This window comes from Bos javanicus, chromosome 16 (assembly GCF_032452875.1).
Source record: "Bos javanicus breed banteng chromosome 16, ARS-OSU_banteng_1.0, whole genome shotgun sequence".
Classification (NCBI taxonomy): Eukaryota; Metazoa; Chordata; class Mammalia; order Artiodactyla; family Bovidae; genus Bos; species Bos javanicus.
The window spans coordinates 13,841,427-13,868,978 of NC_083883.1; the positions used below are offsets into that span (position 1 = coordinate 13,841,427).

The following is a 27,552-nucleotide window of genomic DNA, read 5'->3' on the forward strand; positions in this document are numbered from 1 at the left end:
AAATATAGTGACATTCTGAAGTATTGGGGAATTAGGACTTTAAATTTTGGGGAGACACAATCAGCCCATACATGGAATGGTAAGACCATGGTTAATCCTTACAATTGATAATGAATGTTTAAGATTAATAAATGTTAACCCTGTTTATGAATTTCTCTTGATCCTATATTTCCTTAAGTAATCTTAACTTCTTGCCCTACTCCTTTCTATAGAGGTAAAGTGACTTATGTTTTTAATCATGTGAATGTTCTTGATATTGGGTATTTGTTTTTTTTCATCTTTCTCTTCCTTTTGGACAGAGAGACTGTAGGGAGTTATTAGATTCATTTGACTCCTGCTCTTAGTCGCCCCATCTAACCTGAATCTATCAGTAAACCAGCCACTGATTGTAGTTTTATGTCTCGATTTAGTCTAAATTTCTAAAGCATATTCAGTAGAGCAGGGTGTGGATTCAGTGGAGTGTTCTTAATGCTCCCACCCTTGTCTCTCTTTTCTTTCCTAATCTTTAGCATGCTAACTGCTCTTGGCTTATTTAAATTGTACAGTAAGATACTCATTCTGGATATCTTCTTATTAAAAAAAGCAAGTTTAGTATTCATCATAGACTCCACATCTCTACATAATTGGATAATTTCTTTTCTATTTGAAGTGCTCTTTTGATGCGAGTTGACCATGTTCATTCATTTTTTCATTACTCTATTCCTTTTTACAGCTATTCATTGGACCATTTTATTATTTGTAATTCCCTTGGCTGGCTACTTCTAAGAAAGCCTTGAACTTATGTGTCTAGGAGGAACGTGTCTTTATTCTTTATCCTTTTGCCTTTCTGTAGCACCTTGGAACCTGAGGCACAGGCACAGGATCTAAGGGTGGCTGGTTAAATGTATCTGCTGAGATTTTGAATCTGAAAAAATGGATTCAAATGAACCGAGTGAAGAATTGCTCCTGGAAATGACTGGAGAGGCAGCCATGTCCATCTCCATGGGTGGGAGGCTAGCAGTGACAGGGGAAGCCTCTGGGGGTCGGGGCCAGCAGTGTCAGTAACACTGGCTTCAGCTGCCAATGTGCATGGTGATGGTAGCAGGCGATCATGCCAACCCAGGATTGATATTTTGCGGCCTGATTTTGGCTCTGGTTCTGGCTGCATAGCTTCCCTTTTTTTGTGCCCTAATTCCCCAACTCTCCCAGAAATTCTATAAACTACTTAAAATTTACTCAGTATTTTCCATTCTTGCCTAAATCAGCCAGGGCTTGTCTTTTTTTTATTTGTAATTTAGCTCTGTGACTAACATGTGATGCTATTGATAATACATGTGAATGTGTTAGCTGCTGAAGAAATAAAAAGAGTCATGATCATGGAGAGTTGATATCTAAAGATTCTCTCAAGGAGAGCTCACAAGTCAGAATTTCTTTATTCTCAGCCAGTATAAAGAAGCTCTGTAATTTTTTGAGTGTACATTTATAAGGCTTGGAGAGAAAGAAAATGTCTGCTTAGCTAGATAGATGGTCAAGAATCCGCCTGCAATGCAGGAGACCCAGGTTCGATCCCTGGGTCAGGCAGATCCTCTGGAATAGGAAATGGCAACCCACCTCAGTATTCTTGCCTGGAAAATCCTATGGACAGAGAAGCCTGGCAAGCTACAGCATCCACGGGGTCACCAAGATTCAGAGACGACTGAACAACTAACACTTTCACTATCCAGATCAGGAGATTTGGGCAGGATTGTGAGGATGAGGACTTTCTGAAGAGCCAAACAGGAATTTCTACACATCACTGAAAAATTTTCACCGTCGTAGATTCTTAGAGTAGCTGTGATCCCTAAGAGGCCTGTCAAACCCAAATTACTACCTGATTTGTGAAACTCACTTTCATGCTAACTGTTGCATGCTGTCATTACCAGGGTTAAAGCTTATTATTCTTTGTTTGTTTGTTTTGTCTTTTTATCAGCACAGACTTTCCTCCATGTCTCATAATTATAGAATTATGTCAGTTAGCCCAGCCTCGCAGCAGAGTTATGCTTCACTGGACAGATATCTGAGTGTGTGACAGAGCAACTTCAGTAGACTAAGTGCACGTTCATGCTTCATTGCTGTTTTTGCATGTCTGTGGTTTTGATAACTATAAATGTGATGTACATTTATTGAACTCATGATAAAAGGAAGTTCAACTTAACTACTCTTCATCTCACAGTTGACATAATAAATTGGATCAGGATTCTGTTGAATAATCACAGCATTCATATTAGTTAAAGGTTAGAAATGAAGACAGATTCAGTTATATCAACAGGTGAGACTATCTCTTTTCTTAATCTTCAAAATTTCTACATTACTTTTGGGCTATTATAGTGAAAATATATCCGATTTTGATCAATGAGTTCATTTTTCTAGCACTTACGGATGTTAGGGAAGAAGAAATTATCCTCTACCCTTCTATGTTCTTCTGGCTGATCTAAAATTTATTAACAAAGTTAACACGAGACAGAGCAGCAGGAGAAAAATCAAAGAAAAGTTTAATAGCATATCTACATGAGAGAGGGGCTTCCTAGGTGGCTCAGTGGTAAAGAATCTTCCTGCCAGTGCAGGAGATGCAAGTTCAATCCTTGGGTCAGAAAGATCCCCTGGAGAAGGAAATGGCAACCCACTCTAGTATTCTTGCCTGGGAAATCTCATGGACAGAGAAACCTGGCAAACTGTAGTCTATGGGGTCGCAGACAACAACAACTACATGGGAGAGACCAGGAGAACTAAGTAACTCATCAGATCAGATCAGATCAGATCAGTTGCTCAGTCGTGTCTGATTCTTTTCGACCCCATGAATCGCAGCACGCCAGGCCTCCCTGTCCATCACCAACTCCCGGAGTTCACTCAAACTCACGTCCATCGAGTCGGTGATGCCATCCAGCCATCTCATCCTCTGCCTTCCCCTTCTCCTCCTGCCCCCAATCCCTCCCAGCATCAGAGCCTTTTCCAATGAGTCAACTCTTCACATGAGGTGGCCAAAGTACTGGAGTTTCAGCTGTAGCATCTTTCCTTCCAAAGAAATCCCAGGGCTGATCTCCTTCAGAATGGACTGGTTGGATCTCCCTGCAGTCCAAGGGACTCTCAAGAGTCTTCTCCAACACCACAGTTCAAAAGCATCAATTCTTCGGTGCTCAGCCTTCTTCACAGTCCAATTCTCACATCCATACATGACCACAGGAAAAACCATAGCCTTGACTAGATGAACCTTTGTTGGCAAAGTAATATCTCTGCTTTTGAATATGCTACCTAGGTTGGTCATAACTTTCCTTCCAAGGAGTAAGCGTCTTTTAATTTCATGGCTGCAGTCACCATCTGCAGTGCTTTTGGAGCCCAGAAAAATAAAGTCTGACACAGTTTCCACTGTTTCCCCATCTATTTCCGAAATGGTCAAAACTTTTTTTTTTTTAAAGTGTTTGACTGCACGGAGTTTTCATTGCTGAGCACAGGCTCTTTTTGCAGGGCATGGACTTCTCTAGTGGAGGCCTGTGGGCTTAGTTGAGATCTGTGAGATCTTCCTGGGTCCCCTGCATGGGAAGCAGAGAGTCTTATTGGCTGGAATGCTTATCTTAAATACCACCTTAAGCTCAAGACAAAAGAGGTTGCTGGGGATAGTGTTTGGGACTTGAGAGGAAGGCAATTCACATGCAGATGGACAAGCAGTGCCTGGTAAACAAGTGTTGCTGGACCACAGAGACAAGGGGACACGGTGGTTTTTAGGCCCTTTCCCCCACCATTTCTAGCCCATATTCTTTGCAGATATCTGTGGTCATAGCTCTATTCCAGGAACAAGGCCTCCATCTAAATTCTTTTAGGCAGTTAAGGGGGGAGAAACATTTCCGGAGTCTTCTGTTTCTTAAAAATAATCAGCCTAAATTAATCCTCCTGCCAAAGAAACACATTTTACAGTGTGAAGTTTTGTTCCCTTCCATGGAGAAATTCTGGTTACTTCAAGCATTACACACATGCTTTTGGAGAAAATAGTGAATTCCTCAGTGGTAGTACTTTGTTTCATTTGCAGGAAGAAATTTGTTAAATAAGAAAGTTATCCTCAAGAGATAACTGCACACCTGGGTAAGTCTTGTCTCCCTTGGAATGTTCAGTGCCTCACTGCTTCTAGACCATTAGTTTCAGAACAGCCTTTCACATTCTAACGAACAGTGTAGGAATAACCTCAGTGGCTGTGTTTTTAAACTAATAAAACTACAATTGCTTGAATGGAAACTTACTATTGTGTGAGTTTCCCTACGAGGCACTTTTTATACGTATTACTCCTTTTAAAGATTGTTAGCTAGTTAAGCTACTTATTTTTCAAATTAAGTTTAGTCCGACTCAGATTTTATCCCTTTGCCTTTTCTACTAGTTTTCCTATTTTCTGTTCTGTCCATTAACTTTACCATTGGGAATTTAACATACATTATATATATATATAAAAAGCTACTCTTCTGAAACTTCAAAAAATCAAATCAACTTTGTCACTTACATACCTGGTGCTTTTTAGTTTATTGTTGACCATATTATTCCATGAATAGAGCATAGGGCCACACAGTATTGACATCTCTGGATATAAATACATTATACCTGCATTTGACCCTCAGCTTCCTTTAGATGATCAACTGAAAAAGACATTTAACTGTCAGTTTGAAGAGGTTTCTCTGAAAAATACAATTCAAGTAAATGATTTCCACTGTCCCTTCTGCCACTACCATCCATAGTGTTACAACCCCCTAAAGATGTATATCCCGCCCAAATTGAACTGAAGTTGCTTCTACTGCACATAAAGGTGACACAGAACTTCCAGTGTAAGATAGTAGGACTGATTGCCTTCTGAAACAAAAACCGCAGTATTTTGCAGAAGTTTACAACTTAGAGTATATATATATAATATTATATTTGTACAAAGCTTCCCTGGTGGCTCAGCAGTAAAGAATCCACCTGCAATGCAGGTGATGCAGGAGACTTGGGTTCAATCCCTGGGTTGGGAAGATCCCCTAGAGGAGGGCATGGCAACCCACTGCAGTATTCTTGCCTCCAGAATTCCATGGACAAAGGAGCCTGGAGGGTTACATTCCATGGGGTCACAAAGAGTTGGACATGACTGAAGCGACTTAGCACAAAAACACACACAAGGTCAAAATAAAAATTACTCAACTTTGAAAGAACCAGGAAAATGTAACTTTCTTTCCAAAAGAAAGAAAATAGGAAAAAAAAGAAAATAGGAAAGATGATGGTTGTAAGATATCCCAGATGTTGAATTATCAGATAAAGACTTTAAAGCAGATCTTAAAATTATGTACCACAAAGTAAACAAAATCAAGTAAATGAAAAATTAGAAAATATAAGACTATATAAGGCTATTTGTTTTTAAGTTTCGTAAGTTTCCAAATTTATTACTAGATATCCACTATGTTCTTTTGTTAAGCTATTAATCTTCTGTTGAGCTTGCAGTTAGCTGAATTACTGTTTTTTCCTAAAACATTTGTTGTTTGTGTTTTTGTTTCTGTTGATCTTTTTTTATTTATTTTTCTTCTGGTTATTATTGTTTATATTACTGACCTCTACTTTTATGGTTATTATTTTCTTCCTGTCTCCCTTGGGTTTGTTCTCTTGATCATTCTTCACCTTTTAAAATGGACTATTTTGATATTTTTATAATTTGTCTTGTTTTTGCCTAAATATATATAAACTTGTCTATTTCCTTTTTAGTCCTACTTTATCATCTGTACCCTCTCCTTTTGAAATGTAATGTTTTCATTTGGTTCTAAGTATTTTAAACTAATTTTATAATTTTATTTATAAAATGATACATGTTTAATAGCAGAATATGCATAAGCATATAAGTATATATTTACATTTTATCTTCCTATAATTTATATATAAATAGTTTAAATATGAACTCATTTAATGATTTCAATTGTTACCATCATCAGCAAACATTACTTCTAAGTTGTTGATTTTGTCAAATTTGTTATAATATCCTTTTGGATATTACATGCACAGTTTTGTTTGTTTTACAAATATGCTCAAAGTCAGTATGCATTTTTGAGATGTAAGGTATATGTATATACATGTTTGTGCACACACACATACTTCAAGGCAATTGATGTACTCTTCGAGGTTTCTGGACCTTCAGTTATTTTTTTCTGCCAGTTTGATACATTTCTCAAGTGAATATGAATATCCCAGAGTACAATATACTAACATATCTATTTTTCTTATAGTTCCATGTTCTGTATTTCTTTAATATGTTTTCTATATCTATTTAAATTTTTTTAATCTGTTTGATGCCATCTCTTTTTTCTGTTTGACACCTGCCATTGGATTCCCTTCTCTCTGAAGCTTTCTTGTATTTTTATTTCTTATGTTTAATGCTTATATGTTCTTTTAATTTATCTGTTCCAAAATAAAGCATTGATAGATTGCTTTTTTATAATTTGAGAGTTTGTCTCTTTGACTTATGAATTTTAACTCAACTATATTAAAAGTACTACTATGTTAGGACTTATTTTTGCTATTTGCATTTTCTATTTATTATACTTTTTCTTCTTTTATTTTTCTTGGCTTCTATTAGCTGAATCAACCTTTTATGCTTTCTTAAGAGTTACACATTTTACATTTATATGCAGACATATTTTATCTTTTTCAATTTGATAAGCTCATAAATACCTGTATCTTTTCCCTAAATATAGTGTTCATGTCTCCTTATACTTAATTATTTTCTTTCTTTACCCAGTTATGTTGATATTATTTGTTATTTAGTCCTGATTTTAATAGATTTTCATTTTGTTTGCTGGGCTTTTATTTTCTGTATGACAGTAAACCTGAATAAACTTTTAATTTGCTTATACTTATAATAAATCTCATAGAAATTCACTCCCTCCTTTATTTGTTTCTTTTCCTTTTTGAGTGCACCGGGTGGCACGTGAGATCTTAGGTCCCAGACCAGGGATTGAACCCATGCCCTGTGTTGTAGAAGGGAGGAATCTTAACCAGTGAACCACCATTGGAGTCTCTTGTTTGAGTTGTTTTTCTGAGAATAAATTTGAAGGTGAGTTCTGAGGATTGCTCTTTCTAAGATGGTAGTCAATATCTACATATGATTATTGAAAAGTTATAGAAAAGTTCTACAGACAGTGCAGCCCTATTTCACCCTTGAAATTGAAATCATGCACCTCAGATTTGAACGTGAACTCACACAACCAGGACTTGAACCCAGCCAAAACCCATGGTGTTCTAGCTGAGATCACACACCTCTTTTTGGGTTTTAATGAAGCTCGAGCTCATAATGTCTTATTGCAGAAAGAATTCCATGAGAGACAGGTAAGAAGTGCATTTATTTAGAGAGAAACACATTCTACAGACAAGAGTGTGGGTCATCTCAGAAGACTTGAGACTGGCCTAGAAATATGGTGTAGGTAGCTTTTATGGGTGGGTAATTTCATAAGCTAGTGAGTGGGAGCATTGTTCCAACTATATTGGGGAAAGAGTGGAGATTTCCTGAAATTGGGCCGCCACCTACTTTTTGGTCTTTGATTGGCCTTGGAACTGTCTTAGTGCCTGTGATTGTGTCAGTTAGCTTGTTGATGTTATGATGAGTATGTATTGAGGCTCAAGGTCTTGTCTACCATCTTGAACCCATTTGGTTCTAATCAGTTTAGGTCATGTCCTTGGGCTTTGTCATTCCTTCAAAGGTTGTGCCCTGCCCCCTTCCCTCTTGCTTCAAAATGACAATGTGATGATTTGATTCAGGCTAAATATAAAATTGTATTTAAGTTTGAACTTTGCTTTAACACTTTATAAAGATTCTTCTTTCATGCAGTGCTGGAATGGTCGATGTCAATTTAATTCAAGTGAGCTTTTGTTTTGTTTTTAGAATATATAATCTTTTCCAGGAAGCTCTTAGAGTGTCCTTTTTATGTATAGCTAGTTTTTTAAAATTTTTGAATGGTTTTGAGATTATGTTGTATTTGGACTACTTCTTGATGATTTTTTTTTCAATGCTTCCTGCCCCACCACATTTTTGTGTCTAGAACCTCGGGTACGAGGATAATGATAAATCTACTACCAAATTCCATGTCTTAATGTTTCTTTTTCATTGCCAGTTAATTGTATCCATTTTATTTTCTTTTGAAGAGTTTCTTTAGATGATTTTCTGTTCTATATATTCTGCTCTTTCTTCACACTACTAATTTTTAAAATTCAAATAACATCTATGCCACAGATGTCTCTGTTTCTGCTTATTCTTTGCACTATTTGCCTTCAATGCTGTTAAAGTATTTTAGACCTACATATTATAGATATATTTTTACCTCAGTTACACTAAGTCTATTTCATATGGTGTAAATTATTTAGTTGGTAGTTTTAATTTGCATTTTTGTTTGTTCAATTTCTTGTTATTTCCCCCCTTAAGCTTCATTTCAGCTGTCACAGATATGGAGGAAAGAGAGGCTAAAGTGTGGGTTTCGCTTCTTTTCCTGGAATTCAAGGGATGAGTTTGGAAAATAATGCTTCAGGACAAAGATCTCTACCACCAATTGAACATGACCTTACAGATGACCTTGCCCTTCAAAACATTCTTCAGGCTTCATGCTTGAGTATTGTTCTTTTCCCAAAGTCTTAATTACGAATTATAATCTTCTAGCCCAGTCTGTGAAGGACAGGATAGGAAAAGTTTTGTCCTTCTAGGTATGTTTTATCAGTTCTCATTCCAGACAACTTGGTCTTTGATCTCAGCCAGGTCTGAGTTGACTCTGTTGCTATTCTGACTCCAGTAGCGGGCTGTGGACAGCGGCACACCCAGGGATCTATGCAAGGCAGGAAAGGACATGCTGGTTTTCTCTCAGTCTCAACTGTACATAGGAAACCAGACTCTCCTTTACTCTTAACCATCTGTCAGCCATCTTCTTCTCTACCCCAACATTCACCTCAGACCAACTCTTCTGTTTCCTTACAGGTTTCTCATTTTTGTATTAGTTTCACAGATCCACCAGACTATCTGAGTTTCATAACCAAAAGAGGGCAGATACCCATGCATTCAGTCTTTTCAAGAATCATCTGCAAATCACAAAAACAAATCTTACATTGAATATGTGTATACAGCTTGGAAATTACATTTCCATGAAGGCTCAATGTAGCTTAAGAAAGATTTTTAGAAATAAATTTATTAAGCATTATAACTGAGAAGAATGAAATTGTTCAATAGCTATGATAGAATTTATGGCATTTAAGGTATGTATTTATATCATTACTTAATGAATTTATCCCTGTTTTGTGTTTGGCTCCAAGGCAGATAGTCTAATTTAGGTATAACATTGACTTTAGGTACAAAGAAAAGTATAAAAGATTGCTCAGTAAACTTTTTTAAACTCAGTGGCTCAATGCCAGTAGTGACAGCTTTTGCAATTAGTTTAGGCTCTTTGTTTCTTGAGGCAACTGTAAAACCTACAGCCATGTATTCCCTTTTCAGTGAAATTTTCATAAAATTTGTAGTTGAGTTAATTGGTGCATTGGCTGACAGATTCAGCAAAGAGGCCAAGCCCTCAGCCATCCAGTTATTGCTTAAACTGCTCTGTTGTAACTATTTTGGCTAGGATCATTGAGAAGGCTGTGTTTCCCTAAGGCTTATGTAAGGCACAAATTGAAGACTTTGATATCTAGGGATGTCAGTCTGACACTTTTCATAAGCAGACACTTCAAATTACAAAAAATAAAAAGATATGTTCTGCATGAAGATGTTTTACAAATGCCAAGTAATGACGTTATGTTACTCAGAAATGTGTAACAGAGAAATTTTCTGGTATGTGGATGAATAAAAAGTCAAGGATGATATAAAATCTATTTTTAAGTTAAAATTTTTGTACTAATGTTTATTATAAACTAGTATTTTCAATTTCAAGAAATTTGACTCTTTTCCCTTAATTCCCTTAATTAACCCCAAAGATATTCTCATCCATTCAGTGGAAATAAACTTTGAATTCATTTTCAATAGTTGTCTGTTTTGAGTACTCTTGTAAAACAAGGATTCCTGATGTGTCTATTTAGAAAGCACTTTTTCAAAGGACAACAAATGCTTTAGGATAATTCTTCTTAAACGTGGAAGCTTCCCCTTCAGAGAGCATGGATAGAGCCAGTGAACAGTTACTCAGTTTCAGTCATCGACAGTAATTGAAAGAAAATATTTCTCTAAGTGTAGTCAGGATATTAAACATTAAAAATAATTAGAAGTACTTTAGAACTAAGTAGATTATTTTAGGTAAACCTGAACCCTCAAGTTTTTCAAACAACAGATCATTTCAAGAAACAATGCTTTTTCAATTTAAGGGCATTTAAAATAATGTTCTTTTAACTCACTGTATATAGAAGAATGGTAAGTCATTGAGCATAGCCTTAAATGAATTCTAAGTCTACATTCAAACTCTTGTGAAATGATATTACTCTCTTCCTGTGGTATTAGATTGATTCATTCATATACATTTTTAGCTTTGTATAAGGACACTGGAATTTTTAGCTTTCCTAGGAAATTTTATCTGTCATATTTAGTAACTGGAGGTGAATGTAGAGTGAAACTAGTGAAGTTTAAGCTTTAACATCCTCTACCCTTTCATGTCTTTGGAAGGGACCCAGCATTGTGTTTATATGAGCATAAGCATGTTAAATTCTGCAAAGGTAAGATATTTTTACTGTGTAATTCGATGTCAGCTTCTCCTCTGTCATGATTTCCTTCCTGTTGGGTGACTGGGATGTGTCAACCATTTGTGGCATCTGGCTAAGGGGAAGTTGATTTGGGCAAATATCTGAGTGTTTATCTGCAATTATTCTTAATTTCATCTTTATAATGTATTTTTATTAAAGGTAATCCACAAATTAATAATAATTTAATTTTATTAAATTATTTTGAGTAAAGTAATGCTCAAAATTGTCCAAGCCAGGCTTGGAGACATCTTGACATCTCCAAGCCAGGCTTCAGCAATATGTGAACCGTGAACTTCCTGATGTTCAAGCTGGTTTTAGAAAAGGCAGAGGAACCAGAGATCAAATTGCCAACATCTGCTGGATCATGGAAAAAGAAAGAGAGTTCCAGAATAACATCTATTTCTGCTTTATTGACTATGCCAAAGCCTCTGACTGTGTGGATCACAATAAACTGTGGAAAATTCTGAAAGAGATGGGAATACCAGACCACCTGATCTGCCTCTTGAGAAATTTGTATGCAGGTCAGGAAGCAACAGTTAGAACTGGAAATGGAACAACAGACTGGTTCCAAATAGGAAAAGGAGTTCGTCAAGGCTGTATATTGTCACCCTGTTTATTTAACTTATATGCAGAGTACATTATGGGAAACGCTGGACTGGAGGAAACACAAGCTGTAATCAAGATTGCTGGGAGAAATATCAATCACCTCAGATATGCAGATGACACCACCCTTATGGCAGAAAGTGAACAGAAACTAAAAAGCCTCTTGATGAAAGTGAAAGTGGAGAGTGAAAAAGTTGGCTTAAAGCTCAACATTCAGAAAACAAAGATCATAGCATCCGGTCCCATCACTTCATGGGAAATAGATGGGGAAACAGTGGAAACAGTGTCAGACTTTATTTTTGTGGACTCCAAGATCACTGCAGATGGTGACTGCAGCCATGAAATTAAAAGACGCTTACTCCTTGGAAGGAAAGTTATGACCAACCTAGATAGCATAGTCAAAAGCAGAGACATTACTTTGCAAACAAAGGTTCGTCTAGTCAAGGCTATGGTTTTTCCTGTGGTCATGTATGGATGTGAGAGTTGGACTGTGAAGAAGGCTGAGCGCCAAAGAATCGATGCTTTTGAACTATGGTGTTGGAGAAGACTCTTGAGAGTCCCTTGGACTGCAAGGAGATTCAACCAGTCCATTCTGAAGGAGATCAGCCCTGGGATTTCTTTGGAAGGAATGATGCTAAAGCTGAAACTCCAGTACTTTGGCCACCTCATGCGAAGAGTTGACTCATTGGAAAAGACTCTGATGCTGGGAGGGATTGGGGGCAAGAGGAGAAGGGGACGACAGAGGATGAGATGGCTGGATGGCATCACTGATTCGATGGACGTGAGTCTGGGTGAACTCTGGGAGTTGGTGATGGACAGGGAGGCCTGGTGTGCTGCAATTCATAGGGTCACAAAGAGTCGGACATGACTGAGTGACTGATCTGATCTGATCTGAATCCACAAATTATTGGTGTTTTAGGTTCCCAAATCCTAGATCCACTCTGATAAAAACAGTAATGGTAACCCTGGGGGTAATGTAAATCCTTTAGGCACAGCTTTGCAGTTTTCCTTGTGACCTGTTTTCATCTCTAGTCTCCATAAACGATTTAATTTTGACCACTAGTGAGGTTGATTTCCTTTAGGACTGACTGATTTGATCTCCTTGCAGTCCAAGAGATTTTCAAGAGTCTTCTCCAGCACCGCAGTTTGAAGGCATCAGTTCTTCGGCACTCTGCCTTCTTTATGGTCCAGCTCTCACAACTGTATGTGACTAATGGAAAGACCATAGCCTTGACTATGTGAACCTTTGTCAGCAAAGTGATGTCTTTGCTTTTTAATACACTGTGTAGGTTTGTCATAGCTTTCCTGCCAGGAAGCAAATTGTCTTCTAATTTCATGGCTGCAGTCACCATCCACAGTGATTTTAGAGTCCAAGAAGAGAAGATCTGTCACAGCTTCCATCTTTTCCCCGTCTGTTTGCCATGAAGTGATGGGAAGGAATCCATGATCTTAGTTTTTTTAATATTGAGTTTTAAACTGCTTTTTTCACTCTTTTCCTTCACCCTCATCAGCAGGCTCTTTAGTTCCTCTTCACTTTCTGCCATTACAGTGGTATCCCTGATAGCTCAGATGGTAAAGAATCTGCCTGCAATGAAGGAGACCCTGGTTCGATTCCTGGGTCAGGAAGATCCGCTGGAGGGATAGGCTACCCACTCCAGTATTCTTGGGCTTTCCTTGTCGCTCAGCTGGTAGAAAATCCACCTGCAATGTGGGACATCTGGGTTCTGTCCCTGGGTTGGGAAGATCCCCTGGAGAAGGGAAAGCTATCCACTCCAGTATTCTGGCCTGGAAAATTCCATGGACTATAGAGTCCATGAGATTGCAAAGAGTCGGACACGACTAAGTGACTTTCACATCCTCATATCTGAGGTTGTTGATATTTCTCCCAGCAGTCTTGATTCCATCTTGTAACTCATCCAGCCTGGCATTTCTAATGATGTGCTCTGAATATAAGTTAAATTAGCAGGGGGACAATAGACAGCCTTGACAAACTCCTTCCTCAATCGTAACTCATTCAGTTGTTCCATATAGGGTTCTGTTTCCCTACCTCCAGCATAAAATACAAAGTCCTCCCTATAACTTAGAAGATAATGAATGTTTTATGTCTCTCTTGCCCAACTCCATTCCCTTCTTCACCCAACGGTCATCCTCTATGCTCCAGTCACAGAAGCATTCCTCCTTTAATAACCACTTTCTGTAGAAACAAGCCCTCAGGTTGGGCCACATTATCCAAACTATCACCCCTATCCAGCTCACTTAGAGTAGGGCTGGACTTAGGAAAGGCATGTGATCCCATGGGAACTTTTACTTGCAGTAACCTGGATTTAGGGAAAAGAGCCTCTTGTCAGATTTTGCCGAGTCTCTGAAATGTGAGTAGTGGTGTAGATGTGGGTCTAGCAAAGCAATGTTTCCACTGTATATGGAAAGAAAAAGCAAAATAGGAACTGTGAGAAAGACTGAAACAGAGATGCTAAATGAAGCAGAGATAAAACACTATGTGGTCTCAAAGAAATGGGCAGTCTGCTCAGGATGGCTTGCCTGTGATCGATTCCAGTCACTCATATACTGGCTGCCTTTCTCCTTGAATTCTGTTAGACACCCCTGGATACTTATCACATATCCCTCTTTCTTTGTTAGACTTGAGTGTGTACTCATAATACATGATTCTCAGAAAATTATGATGCACTGAGTTTCCATGGTATTCTGTGTTCAGTTGTCTCCATACTTCTACACAATCCTTTACTGATAACCTCTGCCTGGAATTTCTCCCTCTTCTTCAGGCACTGTCTCCACATCTTACCAAAATGACACCTTAATCATATTTTTGAAATTGTCTTCAAGAAGGTCTTTCCTGGTAAATCTTCCTCAAACACTCTTAGATTGAGTTACAGACAATGATAAATTTCAGGTTAAAAACATATGTTGCTCACAGTCATGTTTGTAACACCCCCATAGTGGTTGGTATAGTGGATAAACCCTAATTAATATTGGTTAAGGAAGGAAGCAAGAAGTAGGGGGTGAAGGAAGGGGGGAGAATAAGAAATAAATAAAATAAAAAATTATGATAAAAATAAATGAAGTAGTTCATTAACTTAAAAAAGTCATGTCAATAAATGACCAAGTTGAGGTTTGAACTCAGTTTAATCTGACCTTGTAACTAAATTCTTTCCTATACACCAATCTCCTCCATTTACGACCATAAGAAGTAGCATATAGAAAGTAATAAATAAATGTTAGTTGAACTTCATTTAATACTGTTTGCTGGTTATTAATAAATATGGTAGCTCAGTATAAAAACCATCTAACTTTTATTCATCAATTCATTCATTTATTGTAATTGCATTTTGTGCTAGGCACTGAGAAATTATATGAGGATACAGAAATGTATGGTCTCTTGTAGTGATGATAACAGAAATTATAAATAAGGATAGTGTGTACACCTTTAACTCATATTTTGTAAACAGATTTTTGATTATTAAAGAAAAATGTAAATTCCTGAGGGACATTCTTGGTTCTGTAATGCACAAATTATGTTATATGTACTTTTGTATATTACAAAATAAAGTGAAACACTACCAGCTAAGGCATTACCATGATGTCACTTACATAGATAATCAATGCAAAAAAATAAGCTGAAGAATGTGAGTTTGGCTATACATTCCTTATTTTAGTAGCAACAGTTATGCAAAAGAATATATTCATTTTCATGGATAATCCTTATTAAAGCAGACAGGCAGTATGTGAGATCAATAAATATTAATCAGTAATAAGAAAATAAATAGGGGCTGAAAACCTACTTTTTTCAGCCCTCTGCTTGTTTTGTTGTATAGCCTGTCTCTAGCTCTCCAGATACCTTTAAGGGATTTATTAAGGTTCCCTGGAAACAGACTTTTGTGATGAAGATTTAAAAAAAAATTATTTATTTGTCTGTGCCAAGTCTTAGTTGCAGCATGTGGAATCTAGTGGAATCTAGTTCCCTGATCAGGGATCAAACCCTGGTGCCCTGAGTTGGTAGCTCAGAGTCTTAGCCGCTATAACCAGGGCAGTCCCTGTTACAGGAGATTTGAATGTAAAAGGATTATAGGAAAAAGGCTCTAGGAGAAATTCCCTGTAAGGGTGTGAGGGACAAAGATTCAGCAAAGGGAGAAGTTGAAAAATAATTCATTTTAACAGAGGCATCAGTTGATCCCAGGCATTCGTGCTGGCTCAGCCAGTAAAGAATCTGCCTGCAATGCAGGAGACCCGAGTTCGACCCCTGGGTTGGGAAGATCCCTTGGAAAAGGAAATGGCAACCCACTCTAGTATTCTTACCTGGGAAATTCCATGGATGGAGGAGCCTGATGGGCTACAGTTCTTGGGGTTGCAAAGAGTTGGCCACAACTTAGCAACTAAACAACAATAGCAACAATCAGTTGATCCCACAGAAAGCTTTGGACCTGTCATGTAAATTAATATGAGGTACTATAGGAAGTACATAAGAAATTGATTGAGATATTAATAAGAATGAGGCCTTTGTATATCCCGGGTCACCACAAGCAAGTTGCCCCAGTGAGTGGGTATAACTGCGGGTGGGGGCAATAGTCTTTCACAGAGGGCAGCTCCCAGAGAGGACGTTATTTTCTGCTGGAGATTGAAGTGCAATTATCTGGATAATTCTATTAACTGTTTTTAAATACTTCAATTAGGTAATGTAACTCTCTCATTAAAAGTAACAGTAAATGTCATTTTAAAATAGGTATCTGTATGAGTTTTTTGAAATCCTGTAAAATGCTCTTTGCATGTTAATGTTTCAGGGAGAGAGCAATCTGAACTCATTTCAGCACCATCCTCCCCCCCACACCACGCAAATATACTTTTTTTTCTCTTTTTTTGCTATCAAAGCTTGTCTATCACCTCTTAACCAATGGATCACAATTTGAATTAACTAATCATGCGAAGAGTTGACTCATTGGAAAAGACTCTGATGCTGGGAGGGATTGGGGACAGGAGGAGAAGGGGACGACAGAGGATGAGATGGCTGGATGGCATCACTGACTCGATGGACATGAGTCTGAGTGAACTCTGGGAGTTGGTGATGGACAGGGAGGCCTGGCATGCTGTGATTCATGGGGTGGCAAAGAGTCAGACACGACTGAGCGACTGAACTGAACTGAACTGAATCAGTACGATCATTTATCATCTTAATTTCAAAATGCAGTTGACCCTTGAACAACATGGATTTGAACTGTCCAGATCCACTTTTACAGATATTTCTCAGTAATAAATACTGCAGTACTACATGGTCCTCAGTTGCTTGAATCTGCTAATGCAGAAGAACCCTGCGTGGGGAGGGCCAGCTATAAATTCTATGGGAATTAACAGTCTCAAGTTGTTCAGGGGTCAACTGTATTGATTTTAATCTGTTTAAATTAGATACATTTGTCTAATAACTTGGCTTTTAACTTGTCAGTCAAGATTGCATAATGTGTCTAAGTCACTCCATGTGCGAGGGTGTTTTTCCCGCAAATATCTTCCAACTGTGTTACTCTCAATTAGTTGTCTCTATCTACAGAACTCAGGAGGCCTCAGTGATAATCTAAGAAGGTAAAGCTGTGTGAGAATAATTAGCCAGATCACTTTTTCTCAAATTGCTTTCAATAATTACATTTGTCTGTAAAACCCCAAAATGTGTATAGAGAAGATGAAGGTCATGAATAATAAACATTTTATACATACATAGTAATGAGTGAGCACTACTTTTAGTAATTCAAAATTTCTATAAGTGGATCATTTTTGCTAATTGCATGCTTTATGTCTTGCCCATAAAATCATAAAAGTTACTAATTTTCCATTACATACAAATATGTAAAGTATACTGCACAGATGGGTTTTAGATTCCTGTTTGCCAGAGGAGCTTCATTAAGCATCAAGCATAAAGGAAATTGCACAGTTAAACATGAATCCATTCTTCATTTTTGCTTCTTGGAGACATTTTATTTTTGGAGACAGTCTCCTTAATTAACATTTGTTTGTCCTAAAATTTGTGTCAGGTTTTATAATATAACGCATCTTAAGGTCAAATTCATGTTTAGAAATGTGTACTTGGGGGAAAATATGGCACTTTTGTCATCCTTATGTTTCCAGAACTTAGTGGGGTGTCTGGCTTTCAATAGCTGTTTATTGAAGGTGAAAGAAATTAGCTAAGTGATAACAGGCCAACTAATTGGGTGTCTGTGTACCAAGTTAATTATAGTGTTTATAGCTGTGAACACTATAATGTTACACTCACCCTTGAAAAACCATATGTGGAGGTAACTTATTAACTATGTCTATATAAAAATACTTGTTTATATAATTTCTTATGAAGTGGTATATTCAATTGCATAAATAGCATTAGATGTAGGGACCATGCATATTATTAATATGTTCTAGAAGAAATAAATTACCTTACAAACTTAAATTTCTAGCTATATTACTTGGCATATGTTTCTGGCATCCTTAAACGTACTGATAACTAGCATGGCTGGTTGAATCTTAGAACAAAGCTCTAAAAATAGTTGACATTTTTCTGTTTCTATAGTAACAATGAAAATGGCTTCAAACTGTAGCACTGCTCCCACAGAGCTTAATGTTCTCCCTAGATTGGTTATACACTATTCTGCTTTGTTATTGTAGTAAAAACCACCATTACTCTTTTCTTCATGTCTGTGATGTGTCTTATAACAATCTGATCACTAGTGTAACAATCTGAGTGTTTACCTGCTATGGTTAAAACAAACATCCCAGTGACTTTTCAAAAAATTGAGTTTTACCTCAAAGCAGGCTAAAACCAGACTGAGTTTTTACATGATGTGATTTGAACCGTACTGGAAGGATCCAGATAATGTCTGCATTTGCCTCAGTTTTTAGTGGAAATCATTGTCCATCTCTCTTAATGAACCAGCCACTGCTAACTATGTGGGGAGTCCTAGTAAATCCCATAATTTTGGGCATAACTTAGTAACAGTCACATCAATTCCAGTGTACCTTCCCCTTGAAACATCATCTAAATGAGTTTATCTGTCTTGTTTTGTGAGTAATCCTCAGTGTTGTAGGTATAGATGGGATACCAGACCACCTGATCTGCCTCTTGAGAAATCTGTATGCAGGTCAGGAGGCAACAGTTAGAACTGAACATGGAACAACAGACTGGTTCCAAATAGGAAAAGGAGTACGTCAAGGCTGTATATTATCACCCTGCTTATTTAACTTATATGCAGAGTACATCATGGGAAACGCTGGGCTGGAAGAAACACAAGCTAGAATCAAGATTGCCAGGAGAAATATCAATCACCTCAGATATGCAGATGACACCACCATTACGGCAGAAAGTGAACAGAAACTAAAAAGCCTCTTGATGAAAGTGAAAGAGAAGAGTGAAAAAGTTGGCTTAAAGCTCAACATTCAGAAAACGAAGATCATGGCATCCAGTCCTATCACTTCATGGGAAATAGGTGGGGAAACAGTGGAAACAGTGGCAGACTTTATTTTTCTGGGCTCCAAAATCACTGAAGATGGTGACTGCAGCCATGAAATTAAAAGACGCTTACTCCTCGGAAGGAAAGTTATGACCAACCTAGATAGCATATTCAAAAGCAGAGACATTATTTTGCCAACAAAGGTCCCTCTGGTCAAGGCTATGGTTTTTCCTGTGGTCATGTATGGATGTGAGAGCTGGACTGTGAAGAAGGCTGAGTGACGAAGAATTGATGCTTTTAAACTGTGGTGTTGGAGAAGACTCTTGAGAGTCCCTTGGACTGCAAGGAGATCCAACCAGTCCATTCTGAAGGAGATCAGCCCTGGGATTTCTTTGGAAGGAATGATGCTGAAGCTGAAACTCCAGTACTTTGGCCACTTCATGTGAAGAGTTGACTCATTGGAAAAAACTCTGATGCTGGGAGGGATTAGGGGCAAGAGGAGAAGGGGACGACAGAGGATGAGATGGCTAGATGACATCACCAACTCGATGGACGTGAGTCTGAGTGAACTCCGGGAGTTGGTGATGGACAGGGAGGCCTGGCGTGCTGCGATTCATGGGGTCGCAAAGAGTCGGACATGACTGGGCGACTGAACTGAACTGAATAAATGTTTTGATGAGTGAGTGTTAGATGAATAAAAATGTGCTTTATCTGGGAGAGGGAAAATTAATTTTCAACATGCCACTTATACTTTTTAAGGTTAATTAAGTTCTAAAATATATCTCTCTACATCTCTTGACCACCCAGTGGAAGTCATACACCTCAAAGATGTCCAAGTCCCAATACTAGAAGGTTGTGAATGCATTAGGTTATGTGCAAAGGGTAATTATGGCAGCAGATGGAATTGAGGTTGCTACTCAGCTGAACTTGAATGAGGATGTTTATTCTGGATTATCCTATTGGGCCCTGCTATGGGCTGAATGATTGTGCCTCTCACTCCCAGATTCATATGTTGAATCCTAATGTTCGTTGTGATTGTGTTGAAGTGGAGGTGGCCTTTGGGAGTTAATTAGGGAATGAGGTCAGAGCTCTCAGAATTGGAATTGGTGCCTTAATCACAGAGTCCTAGAGAACTCCTTGCCCCTTCTTCCAAGTGAAGCTACAGTGAAAAAATTGCAAACTGCCACAGACTTGATCTTGGACTTCACAGTGTCCAGAACTGTGAGAAGTAGACTACTGTTGTTTATAAGCCACTCAGTCTCTGGTAGTTTGCTGTTGTAGCCCAAAGAGATTAAGGCAGGCTCAGTGTAATCACAAAGGATCTTAACAGTGAAAGTGGGAGACAGAAGAGAGAACAGAGAGGTGGCCCCCTGAGAAGCACTTGGCCAGATGGCTCTGGCTGTGATGATGGAAGGAAGAGGACAGAAGCCAGGGGAAGCAGGTGTCATTGGAGCAGGAAGAGACAAGGAAACAAAGTGTTTCCTGTTGTTTCCAGAAGGAAAGCCACCCTGCTGACACCCTCTTTTTAGCTCAATAAGACTTAATCTTTTGAGCTCTAGAATGGCAAGATGAAAACTTTGTTTTAAGCCATTAAGTTTGTGGTAAAATGTTTCAGTAGCAAGATCCCCTGGAGGAGAGCATGGCAACCCACTCCAGTATTCTTGCTTGGAGAATCCCCATGGACAGAGGAGCCTGGTGGGCTACAGTCCATGGGATTGCAGAGTTGGACACAACTGAGCAACTAGGCACAGCAAATGGAAACTAACATAGTGGGGAGCAAAGTGAATTTTCAGTAACAATTTGACCTAGAAATTGAAGGCTAGATAACTTTTATGAAGATTCTCTGATTTTCCAGGGATCACCTGATAATTAGGGTAGAAGAATATTGCATCTAGAGAAGTCAGTCTCTTAATATGAAGCAAAATGAAAGTAGAATTCCCATTATTCTATATTTAAGAAATTCTTTTTGTTTATTACAGCTTTTCATTAGGAAAAAATCCATGAAAAATAATTTTTATTACTAGATTTGAATGAGAAATAGGTCAAGCTAATTGGAGAATGCGATGGCACCCCACTCCAGCACTCTTGCCTGGAAAATCCCATGGACGGAGGAACCTGGTTGACTGCAGTCCATGGGGTCGTGAAGAGTCGGATACAAATAAGTGACTTCACTTTGACTTTTCATTTTCTTGCATTGGAGAAGGAAATGGCAACCCACTCCAGTGTTCCTGCCTGGAGAATCCCAGGGACGGGAGAGCCTGGTGGGCTGCCACCTATGGGGCCGCACAGAGTCGGACACAACTGAAGCGACTTAGCAGCAGCAGTAGCAGCAGGTCAAGCTAATAAGTAAGCAATAAATGAGAAACCAAGTCATCAATTTTATTCATTGTTAGCATATGATTCAATGTTAGCAAAAGATTATTGTCCTTTTACAGTCTATATTTGATGGATTGTTTTTGTGTGTGATAATGTTCCACAATTCACCAACTTCATTCATTGATATGAATAAGGTATATGACTTTATTGCTGGTGTTGAAGTAATATTTTGTAAATATATATCAGTGATATATAAGGAATTTTTAATGTTTTTTAATTCAGCTGTTTTATAATTTTCATCTTCCTTTTATTAAGACTAGAATAATCAGTCTATTTGTAATAATGTGTTCCATGTTATTAAGAAATAGACATTATATTTGATTTTTATAGCCAACTTAATCTTTCACACTTTATGAGATCTGTGAATAGTTTCTTGCTCTGGAAAGTGATGTTGGTGCATTTATTCAGTATCATCTTAAAGAATCTGCCTGTAATGCAGAAGACTCAGTTTTAATTCCTGAGTCAGGAAGATCTGCTGGAGAAAGGAATGGCTACCCATCCTGACCAGCTATAGTCGTGAGGTTGCGAAGGATTGGACATGACCGAGAGATTAACACTTTCACTTCTATGATCATGTATACCCAATAAGAATCAACATTTCAATGAGATGAAATACTTTCTCTGTGGTTGTACTTCATAAAGTGAGCATTGTCTGATACCAAGTTAGCATTTTGCTCAAATCTGACCCAGTTCAAACCTGCTACACTTGTTATATTCACTTAGAATTTTCCCACTCAGATTTATTCTTTTTCAACATTTAATAAATGTCTGATTTTAAGTAGAGAAATGGCATGTTCTTTTGTACATTTAAAAACCATAATGTTGGCTGACATATGGAGAATGGTTTGTAAGGTAGACCAGGAGTCCTAGAACAAAATAAAAGATGACTTTGTGTAAGATCCTATTTTAGTGGTCCAGGTGAGTGAGATGTTGGTTTGATTTAGAATAATTATAGATTAGATGGAAAGAACTGGATATATTCAAGAAATGTAGATATTTTTTAAAGTTAAATCTTGCATGAAGTATAAATGGATATGATGACTAAAGCACATCAGAAACATGATCTAGTTTTTGACATGAGTTACTGAATGAATGTCTACTGAAAAGTAACAGGATATTTGGCAAAACTAATACAATTATGTAAAGTTTAAAAATAAAATTAAAAAGAAAACTGAATCTAGAAAAAAAAATAAATAAAAGCAGATTTGTTTGGGGAAGTCAGTTTCTGTAGGATTTCAGTAATTCCCTTTTGAACATGGTAAGTCTTAGATGACTACTGGGTTTTAAAGTAGCAATTTGGATAGACAAATCTAGAATTTCAGATTAGGTCCAGGGTAGAAACACTGATTTAGTAGATACAGACTTAACAGATGAATGATAGCTAATGCTGTGGACCCATGTGAGATTCCTGGGAGTGTGGGTATAATAGGAAGGACTTAGGAGAAGGCAATGGCACCCCACTCCAGTACTCCTGCCTGGAAAATCCCATGGACAGAGGAGCCTGGTAGGCTGCAGTCCATGGGGTCGCTAAGAGTTGGACAAGACTGAGCGACTTCATTTTCACTTTTCACTTTCATGCACTGGAGAAGGAAATGGCAACCCATTCCAGTGTTCTTGCCTGGAGAATCCCAGGGACGGGGGAGCCTGGTGGGCTGCCGTCTATGGGGTCACACAGAGTCGGACACGACTGAAGTGACTTAGCAGCAGCAGCAGGGTACTCCAGTACTTGGGGTCTGAGCAGAAACAGAAGAACCAGCAATCAAGCCTGAGTAGAGAGTTTGTGAAGTAGAGGAAAACAAAGACGGAATGATAGAGGAGAAGCCAAAAGAAGTAAACATTGGATTTGACATTGGCAAAGATATACCACACTGAATGCAAAGAAAATAAATAAACTGAAGTATTTTTTCTCTAATTGGAATATTGATTAATAGTGTTTTTACCTTAAACTTTCCAATACTAAATTAGCCACTTCTATTGAAGTATACAAATATGTTATTAATTTTATAATATATTTTGCCCTTTGAGTATCTTGGTCAGCTTTCCAAATGTGTAATTTTTATCTAACAGATCGTTATTCATTTGGCCAATTTTATGTATTTATTTTACATACTTGAAACCTAAAATTGTCATTATCCAAACACCTATTTCAGTGGACTTAATCTATTATAAAGAATTGGACAAGTATTTCATTGTCTCTCCTTATGAATATAAATCAGTTGCTTTTACATCTATATTTTGTTTCATTTCAGTGAACAGTTATTGAGTACATACTAGCTATCCTTCTTGTTCCTGGAAAATAAGACGATAATAAGAGCTTATGCTTTGTGAGAAGAATAGCAATCAGTATTGAATTTGGCTGGGGTGACCAAATAATAGCTGTTCAACAAGATAAACATTTATTTCTCTCTTATGAGAGAAAAAAAAATATATATCAAGTAGTTAGTCCAAAGATGATAAATACAGTAATTGTCCATTACATAATTCCTTTTGTTGGTCATGCCACCTTCCATTACACGTGACTTCCACTTTATGGTACCTTTGGTTCCAGTCTGCATATTCTCACTTTCACCAGAGAAAAGAAGGTAGAGGATGGGATCATCATACTGAGGACACTTCTTAGAAGTCTTACATAACATTTTTTGTATCTCTTAGATCAGAACTTAAACATATGACATGACCATCTTTGATGGTAGGCTGGAAGCCATAATGCTCACTTGAATATGTGGTTTCTTCTTACAAACCCACAAGGGCATTTTTCAGTGTGGACATTTGCATGAATAATTTTTACAAGAAAATAATTTGCCAAAAAAAAATGTACAGAGCCTCAAGCGAAGAGAAAATAATGGAAATTCACCCAAAGTGGATAGAACAAGAAAGATTTAATTTCACCTAATCTGAGTCTTACTTAATAAGGAGTTATGCAGACAGTTAGGAGTGGAGGAAGGGAAAGGTCTTCTAAAAATGAACATAGAATAAGCAACAGCACCCAAGAGAGGAATGTCAGTTACTTTAGTAGGGATATACAATTAGATGAGTTCTTTTAAGAGGATAAAGTAGTTTGAGATGTGTATAAGACTAGAGGGAGAAGGCAGTGGCACCCCACTCCAGTCCTCTTGCCTGGAAAATCCCATGGACGGAGGAGCCTGGAAGGCTGCAGTCCATGGGGTCGCTGAGGGTCAGATGCGACTGAGCGACTTCACTTTCACTTTTCACTTTCATGAGTTGGAGAAGGAAATGGCAACCCACTCCAGTGCTCTTGCCTGGAGAATCCCAGGGATGGGGGAGCCTGGTGAGCTGCCATCTATGGGGTTGCACAGAGTCGGACACAACTGAAGTGACTTAGCAACAGCAGCAGTGTAAGACTAGAGAACTTGGCAGTGAAGCTCTCAGAGAGTGCTGTCTGCTATACAAAGGAGCCTAGATTTCTTTGTTAAATTCAGGGCACTGTTAAAGGACTTTAAAGAGAGGAATGACATCATTCAGATTCCTTTTTAGCTAGATTTCTCTGGCAGGATTGCAGACCACAGATATGAATCAGAACCAAGTTGGAGGTAGGAGCATTATTTAAATGAAAACAACACTTTGGAAAGATGATGAAAGTCTGACATAAGGAAAGATAATAAGGAGTGTTGTGTAATAAAGAATTGTCTAGTCTTTGCCCCTGGTTCTGGAACAGAGCCTCCAAATTCTTGGAATTTCAGGAATGACAAGAGTGCCTTAGTTTTGCCCCAATGTACACTCAGGCCAGTCCTGAGGTTATGCTAATTAGATGGGGGGGCATAATTTATGTTAATGAGATGACTCAGGATGTGGGTGACCATATTAGAATGACCCAGCCTTGTAATTAGAAGGATTTGAGCTATTTGATGTCTGATTGACATCAGGGAGGTAGAGGGCAGGACGCTGAGTTAACTACCTGGCCAATGATTCAGTCCTGTGTGCCTGTGTGATGAAATCCCAATAAAAAGTCTAGACTGGGAGGCTTGGGTGAGCTTCCAGTTAACCCACTCTGAGTGTGTACTATCACACATCAGTGTGACAAGATGCTGATGTATTAGCGTTTGGGACCCACCCAGACCTCATCTTATGCATCTCCCCTTTAGCTGGCTCTGACTTGTATACTTTTCTGTTACAATAAAAACTGTAGTTGGAAGTACTGCACATTCCTAAGTTGTGTGAGTTTTTCTAGAGAATTATTGAAACTCAAGGGTAGTGGGGGCTTCTCTGGTGGCTCAGACAGTAAAGAATATGCCTGCAGTTCCAAACCTGGGAGACCTGGGTTGGATCCCTGGATCAGGAAGATCCCCTGGAAAAGAAAATGGCAACCCACTTCAATATTCTTGCCTGGAGAATCCCATGGACAGAGGAGCCTGGGGGACCACAGTCCTGGGGTCACAAAAGAGATGGACATGACTGAATGACTGGAGCACATACACACACATACTCTTAGTTAGTGAAGTTTGACCCAACTCTGTGTATTTAGTGTCAGACCTGCTTTGCAGGGAGCAAATGAAGACAAGGAAGGAGACTTCAGGTATTTCAGGTAATTGTTCCAAACAAAAGAAATTACAGTTGTATCCTAAGTTAAGCATCAGCTGGACTTTATGCATAAAGTGGAGGTAGATGCTCACCCCAGAATATAAAAGCATGTTTACTCCCTTGAGTGTCTGGTGAAACTTTTTAAAGTTGTTCAGGCTCTGAGCCATCTTCTGTTTCAAGGACTACCCCATTGACAGCAGGACAGACTGGTTCCTGCCAATCAAACATACTTCTAGTTTTGGGACAGCCAATAATGCCCCAACAAAATCTCCAAATGTACCATTTTTATTGCAAACAACTGACTGACTGACATAGAGTGAGAAAAATCAGTGTAGCCAAGACAAAAATGCTGAAAAAAATAAATTACACAAGCAGAGAAAAAAAGGAAATGCACATGTATGAGGATAAACAGTGAAAATTCAGTTCAATTCGGTTCACTCAGTCGTGTCCGACTCTTTGCGACCCCATGAATCACAGCACTCCAGGCCTCCCTGTCCGTCACCAACTCCCGGAGTTCACTCAAACTCACCTCCAACGAGTTGGTGATGCCATCCAGCCATCTCATCCTCTGTCGCCCCCTTCTCCTCCTGCCCCCAATCCCTCCTAGCATCAGAGGCTTTTCCAATGAGTCAACTCTTCGCATGAGGTGGTCAAAGTACTGGAGTTTCAGCTTCAGCATCATTCCTTCCAAAGAAATCCCAGGGCTGATCTCCTTTAGAATGAACTGGTTGGATCTCCTTGCAGTCCAAGGGACTCTCAAGAGTCTTCTCCAACACCACAGTTCAAAATAGTAGACAACAAGTAAGAGGATGATATCATGGAAACCAAAGGAATTTATTTAATGAATAGTAAAACAAATGAAAAATTCAGAATATTTTTTAAAATAAAGATATAAAGGATTATAGGTGTCTTTTACAGAGTAAGGCAGTTTTCACTAGCAAATGGGGAAATTTTTCTGACTTTGTAGGTTAACTTGCTATCTGTTTCTCAGGGCTAATAAAATTTGACTGTCTAAGTATTTGAATAAACTGAGAATTCCACCTGGACATTTGCAAGTTTAGGTGTCTAAAAATAAATGATATAGCTAGCATAAAATGTGTAGAATGTTCTTATAATTACCTCTACTTTTAAAAAATATCTGAACTTCTAGATATACTACTATTTCTATGAGTAACTAGAATAAATGGATGATTGGATATACTATTTTTTTCTTTTCTTTCAGATGTTTTATCTGCATTTTTGCAAACTGTACATTTCCAAGTAAAAGATGAGACTTCCGCTTCTCCAGGTAAATGTGTAACAGTTGGACAATATTAAGTAAAACTTCACAATTTAATTTGTTAGCTTTGAATTTAGAAAAGTCTATGCATCATTCACTGCTCCTAATATAAGGTGATACATCAGCAACTGTTTGTGGCTTTTATGAAATTTAATTTACCTGCTAATTTTTTTTCCAGTTTTATCTCAGTGAAGAACAAAATGAAGGGCAATTTTAAGCTCTCTCAGTTTTAATCAAAATTGAGGAAGATAGGACTTAGACTTTAGTTTGAAAGATTTTGGGAAGCGATACAAAATGTATTCTTTAACTACTAGGCAATTTTCTGTTAGAAAACTAGATTAACCTGGCAGAATTTTTTGTAAGGATTTATATTTTTAAAGGATGATACTAAGTAATATTACTATGTGTGTACACATGGGAACAGAAGAATAATCCTTGTAATAATTGACAGATTGATTCATTTTGTCTGTCACCTTTATAATAAGTTAGATGACACTCATCTACTATGTGTCAGTCTTCTGCATGGTTGGTTCCAATGTAAATTTAGTAATTCTTTATTCAACTTACTAATATATTTTCCCTTTTAATTTATTAGTAATACACTACTAT

At 38.0% G+C, this 27,552-nt stretch overlaps 1 long non-coding RNA gene across 2 annotated transcripts in view; it reads left to right on the forward strand.

Moving 5' to 3' along the window:
• LOC133227575 (uncharacterized) overlaps window positions 1-27,552 on the forward strand; it is a 179,648-nt gene that overhangs the window by 53,889 nt on the left and 98,207 nt on the right. For both annotated transcript variants that reach the window (XR_009729877.1, XR_009729878.1), the window contains exon 2: window positions 26,887-26,952. This is a non-coding gene — a long non-coding RNA (uncharacterized LOC133227575). The remainder of the gene's footprint in view (window positions 1-26,886; window positions 26,953-27,552) is intronic.